This window comes from Ornithorhynchus anatinus, chromosome 1 (assembly GCF_004115215.2).
Source record: "Ornithorhynchus anatinus isolate Pmale09 chromosome 1, mOrnAna1.pri.v4, whole genome shotgun sequence".
NCBI lineage: Eukaryota > Metazoa > Chordata > Mammalia > Monotremata > Ornithorhynchidae > Ornithorhynchus > Ornithorhynchus anatinus.
Window position 1 is genome coordinate 100,789,129 of NC_041728.1, and position 15,082 is coordinate 100,804,210.

The following is a 15,082-nucleotide window of genomic DNA, read 5'->3' on the forward strand; positions in this document are numbered from 1 at the left end:
GAGGAAGAAAGGGAAAGTTCTTATGGAGGAGATTAGCTTTGTAGAAGGGTTTTGAAAATGGAAAGGGGAGAAGTCTGTCAGATGTAAAGTGGAAGAGATGTCCAGGTAGGAGGGAGTTCGAGAGCAAGGGGTTGACAGAGAGAAAGATGAGAAAGATGAGAAACTTTGGAGGAATAAAGCATAGGTCTGGTAGTAGAGAGAGAGGAAGAAGGATAGATACAAAGACTAGAGCTGATTGATTGTTTTTAGTTTCTGCTTGATGCAGAGAGGAATGGTAAACCAATGAATCAGTGGTATTTATTGAGCACTTATTCTGTACTGTACTTTAAAGCACTTAATCAGCTCTCTCCTACCTCACCTCACTATTTTCTATCTACAACCCAGCCCACAGACTTTGCTCTTCTAATGCTAACCTTCTCATTTTATCTCCATCTCGTCTATCTCTCTGCTGACCTCTTGCCCATGTCCTGCCTCTGGCCTGGAATGACTTCCCTCTTCATAACCGGTGGACGCTCACTCTCCACACCTTCAAAGCCTTAAGGAAGACACATCTCCTCCAAGAAGCCTTCCCTGACTAAGCCCTCATTTCCTTTTCTCCCACTCCCTTCTGGGTCACCCTGATTTCCTCCCTTTCACCCCTCCCTCAGCCCCACAGCACTTACTTGCATCTCTGTATTTATTTATTTATATTAATGTCTGCCTCTCCCTCTAACTGTAGGGTTTGCTGTGGGCAGGGAACGCGTCTGTTATACTGTTATATTTTACCCTTCCAAGCGCTTAGCACAGTCCTCCGCACAAAGTGTTCAGTAAGTACAATTGATTGATTGGGAAATTACAGTACAACAGAGTTGGTAGATTAGGGCTTGCAGTCTATCAATCAATCAGTCAGTGAGTTGTACTTACTAACACCCATGGGTGGGTGTCAATAAATACAGTGAGTTTCTACTCGAGGACTCTGAGAACTGGAGAGACGTGCAAAATGAACTTTTAAGAAATAAATAACAGAATGAAGTGTAGACTGAAGAGGGGAGAGGCTGGAGACAAGAAGATCTGTAAAGAGGCCACAGTAGTCAAGTTGGGTTATAATAAGTACTTGGACCAGCGATGTGCCAGTTTGGATGTGGAGGAAGGGACTGACCTGGAGATGTGAAGAAGGAACCATCAGGATTTGGGAACAACCTGAATCTGAATCCCCTCCAGACTAACTGTAAGATGTTTGTGGGCAGGAAACATGTCTACCGACTGTCTTATTGTACTCTCCCAAGCATTTAAAATAGTGCTCAGCACCACAGTAAGCACTCAGTAAAAGTATTGATTGATTGATCTGTGTGTTGAAAGAGCAACAGGAGTCAGGGATGATGCCAAAGTTGCAGGCTTGAGAGCTGAGGAGGATGGTGGGTTGTCAATGATGGGAAAGTCATGGGGAGGAGAGGATTCAGGAGGAAAGCTGAGGACTGTGTGCCCCAAAACAAATGTCTGATTTTCTGCCAACCCAGACCAACTCTGGCTGCCCCAGAGTAACCAATAATCTCTCAGAAATGTGGCTGGCAACTTCTCCGATCCTCAACCTGCTAAATAATAACAATAATAAGGATGATATTTGTTAAGCATTTCCTATGTGTCAAGCACTGTTCTAAGCACTGGAATAGATAAAAGCTAATCAGGTTGGATACAGTCCCTGTCCCTCATGGGGCTCAAAGTCTTAATCCCCATTTGACAGATGAGGTAATTTAGGCACAGAGAAGTTACGTAACTTGCCCAAGGCCCTGCAGCAGATTAGTGGTGGAGCTGGGATTTGAACCCAGGTCCCCTGACTCCCAGGCCTGGGCTCTATCCACTATGTCTTGCTGCTTCTCAATGTGTATTCACTGGAAAGATTTACAGGAGATATGCCCAACTTCGACCCAGACAGGCTGAGATACTCTGACATAATTATGTTGTGTCTCTTTGGCTCAGAGTTGTCACTGTTTTCTGTAGAGCTTATATTTACATGCTCAGTTGAGCTCCTTGGTAGAAAACATCCTGAAAGAATGAAAGGAGGGCTCAAGAGTCCTTATCACTTTTCTTTTGAGGTTTTCTTGCAACTGTCCTGTGGCTTCAGTTGGCTCCTATCAGCCTGAAAAACTTGTATCACTCCTGTCATGAATGTGCATAACCATAAACTCAAAACTAAATAATGCTAGGAGAAAAATCACAATGGATAGCAAAATCTAAATGTGTGATGAAGATTTTCCATAAAAAAGCCTGACTTTGTTCAATTTATAACTAGTTTATTCTCCTCACTTCACCTGTGGAAATTTTCTCAATCTGAATGTCCCATGGAAAACTGACAGGACTCTACCAAAAGATAAACAGAATGTGCAGTTGTTTACAAGTGAATGAGATATATGGGGAAAGGTCCCACAGTGAAAAATACAATTAATATTCATCTTCAAGCTATTAATGTTGCAGGGGAGTATTCTTTATGGTAGAAATAATCAGAGTTAACACTGCATGTTGAATTCAACTGATATGTAATTTGAGGAACCAAGAGAGCCTTTACTTTTATCCGGTGAAAAATAATTACTGTAAAAATGAAAGAATGATCTCCTTAAAGACCAACCAAAATCTCAGAAAATGGAGACTATAGCTTGAATTCCAAATCACGTATTCTCTGGTCATCATACTGATGGTATAGAAATGTAAATTGGATTTTTAGAAAGGAGAGACGAAAGAGTGCAATGTATTTACTACTTCCTCTTTCTCTTTGTTCCCAGACTGTTTACTACATAATGTCACCAAGTTCAAACTGAAGCTATTGGTAGAACATCTGAAACCACAATCCTAAATTCTAGCTTCACTTAGTCTTTCCTATGCCGGCATTTCCTAGACTTGCTTTCTACCCCAAGAAGCTCCCTCATCTTAAGAGAGAATGCTTGTACCTTCAACAACTGTATTGTCCTTGGGGGGGAGGAATTCTTTCTCTCAAACTTCACTCCAAATACAAGTGTCTTGCAAAATATTTTCTTTTGTTGAACTTGTTCTGTCTTTGCCAAGGGTCAGGAAAAAGGAGGAAAGAGGAGATGAAAGGAAGGGTCATAAAGTTGGGAAGAGGGAAGCGGACAAAGATAAAGGGGGAGGCCAGTAACAAGGTTTTGTCATAAACACGGAGGGGGCAATTGAGGTTGTAAATGTCAGCACCACTGGACACCTGGTAGACTGGTAGTGCCGCTCCTCTGCACAGGACTCTAAAATGAGTAAGGGCTTCCGCTTCCTTGGATTCATATAAACCAGGGAGCATGAGCTTTAACTCCCCACTGACCAGTAAAAGAGGGGAATTTTGAGGGCTACTCAACACAGTACAGTTCTAGGGAGTCCAAGTTTTATTTGCCAATGAATTTTCCATCAGAGTGGCTTCTTGGGGAAGTTAGGTATTCAAGAGTCACTTTAAATAGTGTGGCTCAGTGGATAGAGCCCGGGCTTGGGAGTCAGAGGTCATGGGTTCAAATCCTGGCTCTGCCATTTGTCAGCTGTGTGACTGTGGGCAAGTCACTTCACTTCTCTGTGCCTCAGGTACCTCATCTGTAAAATGGGGATTAACTGTGAGCTTCACGTGGGACAACCTGATGACCCTGCATCTACCCCAGAGCTTAGAACAGTGCTCTGCACATAGTAAGAGCTTAACAAATACCAACATTATTTAAATGTGCAAGCCTACCAGGACAGTTGGGGTGGCTGGGGTTCTAATCCCAGCTTTGCCACTGGGAGACCTTGGACAAGTCATTTAACTTCTCTGGGCCTCTGTTCTCTCATCTGCAAAATGAGGATTCAATACTAGCTCTCCCTTCTGCTCAGACTGAGTCCAATGTGGGATCTGATTTTCTCGTGTCTACCCCAGCGCTTAGTAGGGGCTTGGCACATAGAAAGCACTTAACAAATACCATTATTATTATTATTATTAACTCAAGATTGCAGCATAAACCAAGCAGGAATAAAGGGTGAGTCATTCTGGGATTGAGATGTCTCTGGTTTCTCTGTTTATGCCGGGAGTCTTTCAAAAATCAAGGGATGTTTTTAGCGGGTTGAAAATTCCGCCAGATTTTGGCAACCTCACAAGCACCCTAAAGCTACTGGTGGTTTGCTTAGCCCAGATCTCTCTCCAGCAGTGACCATGGCAGAAGGCAGCGAAGGAATGGGAAACGTATGCTATTGTCTCAGAGGAGAACATTTGAACCGGAACATGAGAATAGGTAACATTCAACATTCCCTAGCGGAAAGAACACAGGGCTGAAGTCATCAGATCTGAGTTCTAGTTCCGACTCTCCCTCTCGCCTGCTGCATGACCTTGGAAAAAAAAAAAAAAACCCTTGCCTCATTGTGCCTCAATTTCCTCAACTTTAAAATGTGAGTAAAATACCTGCTCTCCTTCCCTCTCAGGCTGAGAGTCTCTTGTGCAACAGGGATTGTGTTCATTCAATTGTATTTATTTATTCAATAGTATTTATTGACCACTTACTATGTGCAGAGCACTGTACTAAGCACTTAGATGGATTGTGTTCCATCTAATTATCTTATATCCATCCCAGGGATTAGCACAGTGTTTCATAAATAGCAAGTGTTTAATAAATACCATTTTTGCTCAGTGAACAGTCTGCTTTTTGAATGGCATTTTTTAAGTATTTTTTCTGTGTCAAGTATTGTTCTAAGAGCTGGGGTCAATACAAATCATTCAGGTCAGATACAATTCCAGTTCCAAATGGGGCTCCCAGTCTAAGTAGGAGGAAGAGCAGGTAATGAATCCCCATTTTACAGTTGAGGATACTGAGGCATAGCATAGTTAAGTGACTTGCCCAAGGTCACACACCACTTGTCTACTGTGTGACAAGTCACTTAGCTTCTCTGTCTCTCAGTTACTTCATCTGTAAAAGGGGATTAAGACTGTGAGCCCCATGTACTCTAAGCCCATTGTGGGCAGGTAATGTGACTATTGCTGTATTGTACATTCTCAAGTGCTTAGTACAGTGCTCTGAACACAGTGAGTGTTCAGTGAATTCGACTGAATGAATGAAGAATGAATGTGAGACAGGGACTCTGCCCAACCCAGTTGGATTATGTCTAACCCAAGTACAACAGTGTTTAGTACAGTGCCTGGCACATCAGTCGGTCAACTGTATTAGCTGAGCACTTACTGTGTGCAGAGTTCTGTACTAAGTGTTTGGGAACATACAATATAGCACTATAACAGAAACATCCCCTGCCCACAAAGAGCTTTTAGTCTAGTAAGCACTTAACAAATATCATAAAAAAACAGTGGCAGAACCAGGATTAGAACCCAGTTCCTGATTTGCTTGAATCCACCCCAGGGCTTAGCCCAGGACTTGGCACATAGTAAGCACCACACTATTATTATTGTTATTACTATTTTTTTATTGTTATTTTTAATAAGGCTAAAGGAATGGTGAATAGGTTTAACCTGTATTAAGCGCTTGGGAAAGTACAACAATGAAGAGTAACATTTCCTTCCTTCGGCCTAGCTCCCCGACGCACAGCAAGACTGTGAGTGGAGAACCATCATCATCGATGGTATTTTTTGAGGGCTAACTATGTGCAGAGCACTGTACTAAGCACTTGGGAGAATACCATCCACGAGTTAAGTGCCTGTTTAGGGAGAAGGAGGAACTCGGTGCCTCCTGGAACTAGAATGATCCCCCAGGGAGCCCTTAAAAGAGCTTTGGTGGGCTTTGGTGGCCCAAGCCCGTTTTCATGTCCCGTTGAAAGCAAAATCGGCTGCTTTTCAGCAGCAACAGCTGAGAGAGAAAGGTGATTCATCCTGCTGGAGAGTAAAGATTCCATTTACTTTACTTCCATGTAAAGAACCCATTTACATGGGTTCGACTCCCAGCTCTGCACTTGTCAGCTGCGTGACTGTGGCCAAGTCACTTCACTCTCTGTGCCTCAGTTACCTCATCTGTAAAATGGGGATTAACTGTGAGCCTCACGTGGGACAACCTGATGACCTCGTATCTCCCCCAGCGCTTAGAACAGTGCTCTGCACATAGTAAGCGCTTAACAAATACCAACATTATTATTATTATTATTTCTCTAAAACTGCAGTAGTTGCTACTGGAAACTCCTTATACTGGCCCTGGCTGTGTTAGAAGGGCTTGGGACGGGTCAGACTGGAGTAGGGTGGAGAAGATGGACCAGGGAGGGGGGGGGGAAAATTTCAGGGAGTTGGGGTGAAAGGAGGTGAGTTTTGTGGCATCAGTGGCCGAGCTCCCATGGAGTTGGGTGGAGGGAAGTGACCCCTCCATGACCTAATGGCAAGAGCAAGGGCTTGGGAGTCAAAGGACGTGAGTTCTAATCCTGGCTCTGCCACTTGTCTGCCGTAAGACCTTGGGCAAGTCACTGCACATCTCTGTGTCTCAGTTACCTGATCCTTAAAATGGGGGTTACGACTTGTGAGCCTCATGTGGGACATGGACTGTGCCCAATCCAATTAGCTTGCATCTACACCAGTGCTTAGAAGAGTGCTTGGAACATAGTAAGTACTTAACAAATACCCTAATAAATAAACCCTGTGGAGAAGTGGCTTGGCTCCCATGGAATTAGGTGGAGGAAGGTGAGCCCTGTTCCAAATCGGTGATTCAGCTCCCATGTTGTTGGGTGGAATAATATAATAATAATAATAATGGTATCTGTTAAGTGCTAACTGCTTACTATGTGCCAAGCACTGTTCTAAGTGCTTGGGGTAGATACAAGGTAATCAGGTTATCCCACGTGGGGCTCACAGTCTTAAACCCCATTTTACAGATGAGGTAACTGAGGCACAGCAAAGTTAAGTAAATTGCCCAAAGTCACACAGCTGACAGGTGGTGGAGGGGGAGTCATGACCTCTGACTCCCAAGCCCCAGTCCTTTCCACTAAGCCAGTCTGAAGCAGTTGAGTCCCAAGAGCAACTATTGCCCAGCAAGAACCTTGTGGAGAGTAAGCGGACATCTCCTCTTCTCAATGACTAGGACATTTCTCTAGTCAAGAGCAGAAAAAGGCCCTCCGGGTGGCACAACACGTCTTGCCTACGAGCAGCGTCTCGGTTCAGGGATTCTAGGCAGAAGATCTGAACTGGAATAATCCCAGCCAGGCAGGGAAATGTCTTTTAATCAGCATCAATAAAGAGGATTCTTTAAAATAAACATCTTATCTGATTTAAAGAGGCCATGAAACCATGGCAGATTAAGGCTTCTGAGCTTTTGTTTTAACTTGACATTTTTGGCTGGAGCTCTCCTGACAACCGTAGGGCCCGTGTAGCAATGTCAAAAGGGGAGGTTTTATGTTACTTCTTTATTCTTTTAAAGCTCTCTCAGTAGACCTTTAACATACAAGGACAATTAAAGGGATTAAAGAAAAGTGGGACCCTGATTTGAACTAGGCAAGGCAGAGAAAGACTGTCGAGACCTGACATTTAGTCTTTACCTTTCTTGGTGGCCGGGAATTGCGAGACTCCACAGAGGGTGAGTCACTGCTACCTTGTTTAGGCTTAACCTGGAGCTGTAGGAGGGGGGTGGGTGTTGGGAATTAGCCTCCTGGGGCCTTTGATCAGACACCTTTACATTGATTGTGGTTCCAGGGGTGAGGGGTCTGGGAGAGAGCCTTAGCCCCGCTAGTGGGGAAGAGAGGCCCTGGTATTGTCTGTTGGCTGTTTGTGGTTATTTGAGTTCCGATCCCTCAGGCCGGAATGAAAGCAATGGCTCTCATTCCCGGAACTTGAGAGCTACATATCTCCTGGTTGGGGTGAAGGTGGAAAAGAAGGCCATTTTGGGGCAGAGGGCTGTTGAGACCCCTCAACCACATCCTGCCTCTGGTCCGGAAAGCCTTCCTACCCTCATCAGTTCCAACAGACAGTTACTTTCCACCGCTTCAAAGCCTTATTGAAGGCACATCTCCTCCAAGAGGCCTTCCCTGACTAAACCCTCTCTTCCTTTTCTTTAACTCCCCTCTTTGTCACCCTGTCTGGCTCCCTTAATTCATCTCCCCTCCCAGCCCCACAACCCTTATGTACATATCTATAACTTATTTATATCATACCTTTTATTTATATTTATGTCCTAACATTTATATCATACATGTAATTTATTTATATTTATGTTTGTTTCCCCCTCTGGACTGTAAACTCATTGTGGGTAGGGAATGTATCTGTTATTGTTATACTGTACTCTCCCAAGAGCTAAGTACACTGCTCTACAAAGAGTGAGTGCTCAATAAATATTATTGAATGAATGAATGGGAGCTAGTTATTAATCATTCAATCAGTGGTATTTATTCAACGCTTATTATGAACAGAGCTAAGCGCTTGGGAGAGTACAATACAACAGAATTAGCAGACACATTCCTGCCCATAATGAGCTTACAGTCTAGAAGGGGAGAGAGGCATTAAAATAAATAATTTATAATATATAACTTAAAGATAGGTACATAAGTGCAGTGGGGAGGGGGGGTCGGTTGAATATTCAAATGTCCAAAGATCACAGATCCAAGTGCATAGACGATGCAGAAGCGTTATGGCTTAGTGGATAGAGCACGGACCTGGGAGTCCGAAGGACCTGGTTTCTAATCCTGGGTCTGCCTCAGGTCTCCTGTGTGAGCATGGGGAAGTCACTTACTTCTCTGTGCCTCAGTGACCTCACCTGTAAAATGGGTGTAAAACTCTGTCTGACATGATTAGCTTGTATCTACTCCACAGCTTATAACAGTGCTTGCCACATAGAAAGCACTTAAGTAATTATTATTATTATTATTAGAAGGGAAAGTGAGCTGGGTAAAAGAAAGGCCTCTTAACTGGAGAAGGTGTGAGTAGTCACTGACTGATTTCTGTCGCTTGGGGATACTGAGCTTTAACCATTTTTGGGTAGGACCCCATATAGAGATGGATTCAGGGGGACCAGCTATGGTAGGCATTTGGGGGAAAAAGGATTGTGAGAGCCAGAAAAGTTCAGCTGGGGCCTATGGGGCTGATCTAAAGGAGGAATCAATCAATTGGCCAATAGATCAATGACATTTATAAGGTTCTACTGTACAGGGGTCATTTCTACCAAGTCTATAGTATCTTACTCTCCCAAAAGCTTAGTACAGTTCTGGAAATATTCAATAAATACCATTGCTTGATGGATTGAGAGGTTCCTGTACACAGAGCAGTGTATTAAGCTCTTGAGAGACCACAATAAAATCTGTAGGCCCTATCTCTGCCCTCCAGAGGATTACAGTCTAGAGAGGGAGGCAGTCATTAAAATAAATTACCGAGAGAGGAAATGGCAGATTGTAAGGATATGTACATTAAGTGCTTGTGGGGGTGGGGAGAGTAACGGTGCTTAAGGTGTGTGGACCCAAGTGCAGAAGTGATACAAATGTGAGTGTGAACAGGGTAGAGAAATGAGGGGTTAGTCAGGGAAGGCTTCTTGGAGGAGAAGTAATTTTAGTAGGGCTTGGAAAATGGGGAAAGGGGGCTTCAAAAATGGGGAGAGGAGTGGTCGGTCAGATATGAAGGGGGAGCAGGGAAGAGGAAGGTGAGGAGGGGCAAGAAGACGAGGTACTTGAAAAAAGGCAAAAGTGACCTTTTCTTACCGTTTTCATCGCCATCATCCCTTTTCATCATTGCTCTCTTCGACGGTCTGCTCCCCTCAGGGAGTGCTCCCTTTAGTATATGCTACCCTCAGCTCTCAATTAGTTTTCCTCTCAAACAGTACTAAATGCTTTCATTCATTCAATAGTATTTATTGAGCGCTTACTATGTGCAGAGCACTGTACTAAGCACTTGGAATGGACAAATCGGTAACAGATAGAGACAGTCCCTGTCCTTTGACAGGCTCACAGTCTAATCGGGGGAGACGGACAGACAAGAACAATAGCAATAAATAGAGTCAAGGGGAAGAACATCTCATAAAAACAATGGCAACTAAATAGAATCAGGGTGATGTACATCTCATTAAACAAAATAAACAAAATAAACAAAATAAATAGGGTGATGAAGATATATACAGTCGAGCGGACGAGTACAGTGCCGAGGGGGTGGGACGGGAGAGGGGGAGGAGGAGAGGGAAAGGGGGGAGAAGAGGGTTTAGCTGCGGAGAGGTGAAGGGGGGGTAGAGGGAGCAGAGGGAAGAAGGGGGAGCTCAGTCTGTGAAGGCCTCTTGGAGGAGGTGAGTTTTAAGTAAGGATTTGAAGAGGGGAGAGAATTAGATTGTCTGAGGTGAAGAGGAAGGGCATTCCAGGACCGCGGGAGGACGTGGCCCAGGGGTCGACGGCGGGATGGGCGAGACCGAGGGATGGCGAGGAGGTGGGCGGCGGAGGAGCGGAGCGTGTGGGGTGGGCGGTAGAAAGAGAGAAGGGAGGAGAGGTAGGAGGGGGCAAGGGGATGTAGAGCCTCGAAGACTAGAGTGAGGAGTTTTTGTTTGGAGTGGAAGTTGATAGGCAACCACTGGAGGTGTTTAAGAAGGGGAGTGGCGTGCCCAGACCGACTCTGCAGGAAGATGAGCCGGGCAGCGGAGGGAAGAATAGACTGGAGCGGGGCGAGAGAGGAGGAAGGGAGATCAGAGAGCAGGCTGACACAGTAATCTAGCCAGGATATAACAAGAGCCCATAGCAGTAAGGTAGCGTTTGGGTGGAGAGGAAAGGGCGGATCTTGGCGATATCGTAAAGGTGAAACCGGCAGGTCTTGGTAACGGATCGGATGTGTGGGGTGAAAGAGAGAGATGAGTCAAAGATGACACCGAGATTGCGGGTCTGAGAGACGGGAAGGATGGTCGTACCATCCACGGTGATAGGGAAGTCTGGGAGAGGACCGGGCTTGGGAGGGAAGATGAGGAGCTCAGTCTTGCTCATGTTGAGTTTTAGGTGGCGGGCCGACATCCGGGTGGAGACGTCCCGGAGGCGGGAGGAGATGCGAGCCTGAAGGGAGGGGGAGAGGACAGGGGCGGAGATGTAGATCTGCGTGTCATCTGCGTAGAGATGGTAGTCGAAGCCGTGAGAGCGAATGAGTTCACCGAGGGAGTGAGTGTAAATGGAGAATAGAAGAGGGCCGAGAACAGACTCTTGAGGAACTCCAACAGTTAAAGGATGGGAGGGGGAGGAGGCGCCTGCGAAGGAGACCGAGAATGACCGGCCAGAGAGATCAGAGGAGAACCAGGAGAGGACAGAGAGTAGTGCCTAGCACTTAATAAGCGCTTAACAAATACCGTCATTATTTTTATAATGAAACAGAGCTGGTAGACATCTTCCCTGCCCACAGAGAGCTTATAGTCTAGAGATTTCCAGGCCACGGTTTCTACAGAGTAATAATAACAGTAATAATAATAATGGCATTTGTTAAGCACTTATTATGTGTCAAGCATTGTTCTAAGCGCTGGGGTAGATACAAGCTAATCAGGTTAGACACAGTCCCTGTCCCACATAGGGCTCAGTCTTTATCCCCATTTTACAGATGAGGTAACTGAGGTATAGAGAAGTGAAGTGACTTACCCAAGATCACACAGCAGACAAGTGGAGGAGTGGGATTAGAACTCAGGTCCTTCAGACTCCCAACCCATCCTCTGTCCAATAACCAGAGTCAGTGAGCCGCTACGGCATTCTGAGTATCAGGAAGGAACTTTGTGGGGAACTCTGAGACTCTTTGGACATTCTCCCATGAGTGCCAGGACAGGGCCAAACTCCATTATTCCCATTAGCTCTAATCTGGTTCCTTACCGCTTCTCTGGATATTTTCTCACTACAACATTTTGAAGCCCTTTGGCCACGAATAATGACTAAAACTTCTCCAACGGCGAAGTTGTCACTGAAAGAAACTGGCACGTGTCGGTCTCTGAGCACTACGATTCTGAAGCAGCGTGGCACAGTGTAAAGAGCACGGGCTGGGGAGTCAGAGGCCAAGGGTTCGAATCTTGGCTCTGCCACTTGTCAGCTGTGTGACTGTAGGCAAGTCACTTAACTTCTCTGTGCCTCAGTTACCTCATCTGTAAAATGGGGATTAAGACTGTGAGCCTCATGTGGGACAACCTGATTACCCCGTATCTACCCCAGCGCTTAGAACAGTGCTCCGCACATAGTAAGCGCTTAACAAATACCAACATTATTATTCACTTGGGTGGGGGGGGCGCAGCGGAAGAGGAATCTACAGGATTGTCCTTGCAGAATGCTGAGTCCTGGATAAAAACTGAGAGCCACCAGAGACTGATTCAAGAGAACTCTGCTGGCCCAAAAAGGGCAAGAGCAGCACAAGCCATATTGGGCCTCCCTCATCAATCAATCCATCAATCCATCAGGCAATTATAGTGAACACTTACTCTACACAGAACGCTGTACTAAGCACTTGGGAGAGTTCAGTCTAAAAGAAATGGTAAACATGTTCCCTTCCCACAACGAACTTAGAGTCTAGAGCGGGAGACAGACATTAAGGTAAATACATAAATTATGGATAAGCACGTAAGCGCTGTGGTGCTGAAGGAGGGGAATCCAAGTACAAGGGTGATGTAGAAGGGAGTGGGAGAAGAGGAGAAGAGGGCTTAGTCAGGGAAGGCCTCCTGGAGGAGATGAATTTTCAACGAGATTTTTAATGAGCCAAGCCACACTGGGCCTCCCCCATCCTCAACAAAGGCAGTGTCACTCAGTAATAGTACATGATGTAACAAATGGAAAAGGAACGGAGGTAGGAAGACACAAAGAGAGCTAGGAATCAGTGTGGCCTAGTGGAAAGAGCATGGACATGGGCATGAGAGGACCTAGGTTCTAATGCTGGCTCCAACACTTCCTACTAATTAATAATAATTGTGATATTTGTTAAGTATTTACTGTGTACCAAGCTCTGTACTAAGCACTGGGGTAGGTACAAGATAGTCAGGTCCCACTCGGGGCTCACAGTCTAAGCAGGAGAGAGGGAGGACAGGTATTGAACACCATTTTACAGTTGAGGAAACTGAGGTTCAGAGAAGTTAGGTCAGTTGCCCAAGGTCACACAGCAGACAAGAAGTGGAGGAGCTAGGATTAGAACCCAGGTCCTCTGACTCTCAGGTCTGTGTGTGTTATGTGACTTTGGGCAAGTCACTTAACATATATACACAAGAAGCTGTGCTGCCTAGTTAATAGAGCACTGGGAATCAGAATAACATGGTTTTTAATCCTAGCTTTACAACTGGTGTGCTGCGTGACCTTGGGCCAGTCATTTCACTTCTCTGTGCCTCAATTACCTCACCTGTAAAACGGGGATTGACTGTGAGCCTCATGTGGGACAGGGACCGTGTCCAGCCCGATTTTTTTGTATCTACCCCAGCACTTCATGCAGTTCCTGGCGCATAGTGAGCACTTAACAATGCCATAAAAAAATAAAGTGCAAAAGCCTACTAAGTTCATTAGACCAAGGAAGTTCAACGATTCTGTGTTTTTAAAGCACTTTGAGAACCTCGTGGGAAAGCGGTGCCGTTACAGGATTCGCTCGATGGGACCAGTGCCGAGCATCAGGGAGGGAAAATGAATCTGAGCTTTCAGGTGTCTTGACTTTAAAAGGAGAGCAGAGCTTGGGCGCCCTTTGTCCTTCCACACCTCCACGAGGCCTCTCAGCACTGGATGTGCACACCGAATGACTAATATTTACTCTAGGGCCGCAGGACCCAATGAGGAAGAGATTGTCCTGGCCACCCTGAATGCGCTTTAGTGCCACCTTGACCCAGGCCAGATGCCAGGTTCTGTGGGCTTCAGTTAACAACCTTGGGAATGCTACTCACCGACATTATAAATAAATAAACCTGCCATGTGCTGGGCCAGTTTGACAAATATACAATTCCCTCACCCTGCCTCACAATTAGAGGACACCACAGCGCTCACCCCAGCTGTTGCTCCTGGACTGGCAGGGGCCGAAGTCACGCCGATGTTTCTCTCTTAGTGAACCCAAGCCGGGGTGGGTCTGCCTGGGCCCTGCTTGCCCACGTTTCAGGGGTCACGGGACCAAGACAACTCAGCAGGTGAGTTTCAAAACGGGCGGTTAGTCAGTCAATAACAACGAAAATAATAATCTTGGTAAAGTGCTCACTATGAGCCAAGCATTGTCCTAAGCGCTGGGGAAGGATATCAGCAAATTGGGTTGGACGAAGGCCTTGTCCCAGCTGGAGCTGTCTCAATCCCCATTTTACAGATGAGATAATTGAGGCCCAGAGAAGTGAAGTGACTTGTCCAAGGTCACAGAGCAGACAAGTGGTGGAGCCGGGATTAAAATTTATGATCATTTGACTCCCAGGCCCATGCTTTATCAACTTCGCCATGCCGTTCTCAATCAATCCGCCAATAACATTTATTGAGTACTCGCTGTGTGCGGAGCACTGTTCTAAGTGCTTGGTAGAGTGCAATAGAGTCGATAGACATATAAAATAATAATAACGATGGTTTTTGCTATTTGTTTATTCTGTGCCAAGCACTATTCTAAGCACTGGGGTAGACACAAGGTAACCAGGTTTTCCCATTTTATTCTCATCCTCATTTTACAGATGAGGTAACTGAGGCACAGAGAAGTTAAGCGGCTTGCCTAAGGTCACACAGCAGACAAGTAGCGGAGCTGTGATTAGAACCCACGCCCTCCGATTCCCTAGCCTGTGCTCTTTTCACTAAGCCACGCTACTTCCCTGGCTTTCAAGGACCTTACAACCTAGATGTCTTTTTGCTCTATATTCAGGTTACTGAGGAAGCAAATTGTTCATCACAAGACTAAGTGCTTCTCCAATTTTTTACAGCAGGTGACAGTTTCATCTTGCATTATGAGGATTTCTCTTGGATCATTTTCTGGGAGTGATGTATAGGTACACCCTGTCAGCAGCTAGACATATGTAAAGCTCTCTATCTGACCCAGTACAGGGAAGTGTCCTGGCTTCCTTGCTGAGTATGCTTTGTTTGTAATTTTTCATCTAATCACTGGTTAGTCACCTCACACTTCCCACCCAAAAGCACAGGCCTGGGACTCAGAAGGACCTGGGTTCTAATTCCGGTTCTGCCGCTCGCCTGCTACGTGACCTTGAACAAGTTACTTAACTCCTCTGTGCCTCAGTTACTTCCTCTGTAAAATAATAATAAT

The 15,082-nt window shown here is 45.5% G+C and overlaps 1 long non-coding RNA gene across 1 annotated transcript in view; it reads left to right on the top strand.

Annotated features, from left to right (window-relative positions):
- The first annotated feature begins 13,841 nt into the window (after positions 1-13,841).
- LOC114812282 overlaps positions 13,842-15,082 on the top strand; it is a 52,679-nt gene continuing 51,438 nt past the window's right edge. Inside the window, exon 1 of the long non-coding RNA XR_005660177.1 lies at positions 13,842-13,982. This is a non-coding gene — a long non-coding RNA (uncharacterized LOC114812282). The remainder of the gene's footprint in view (positions 13,983-15,082) is intronic.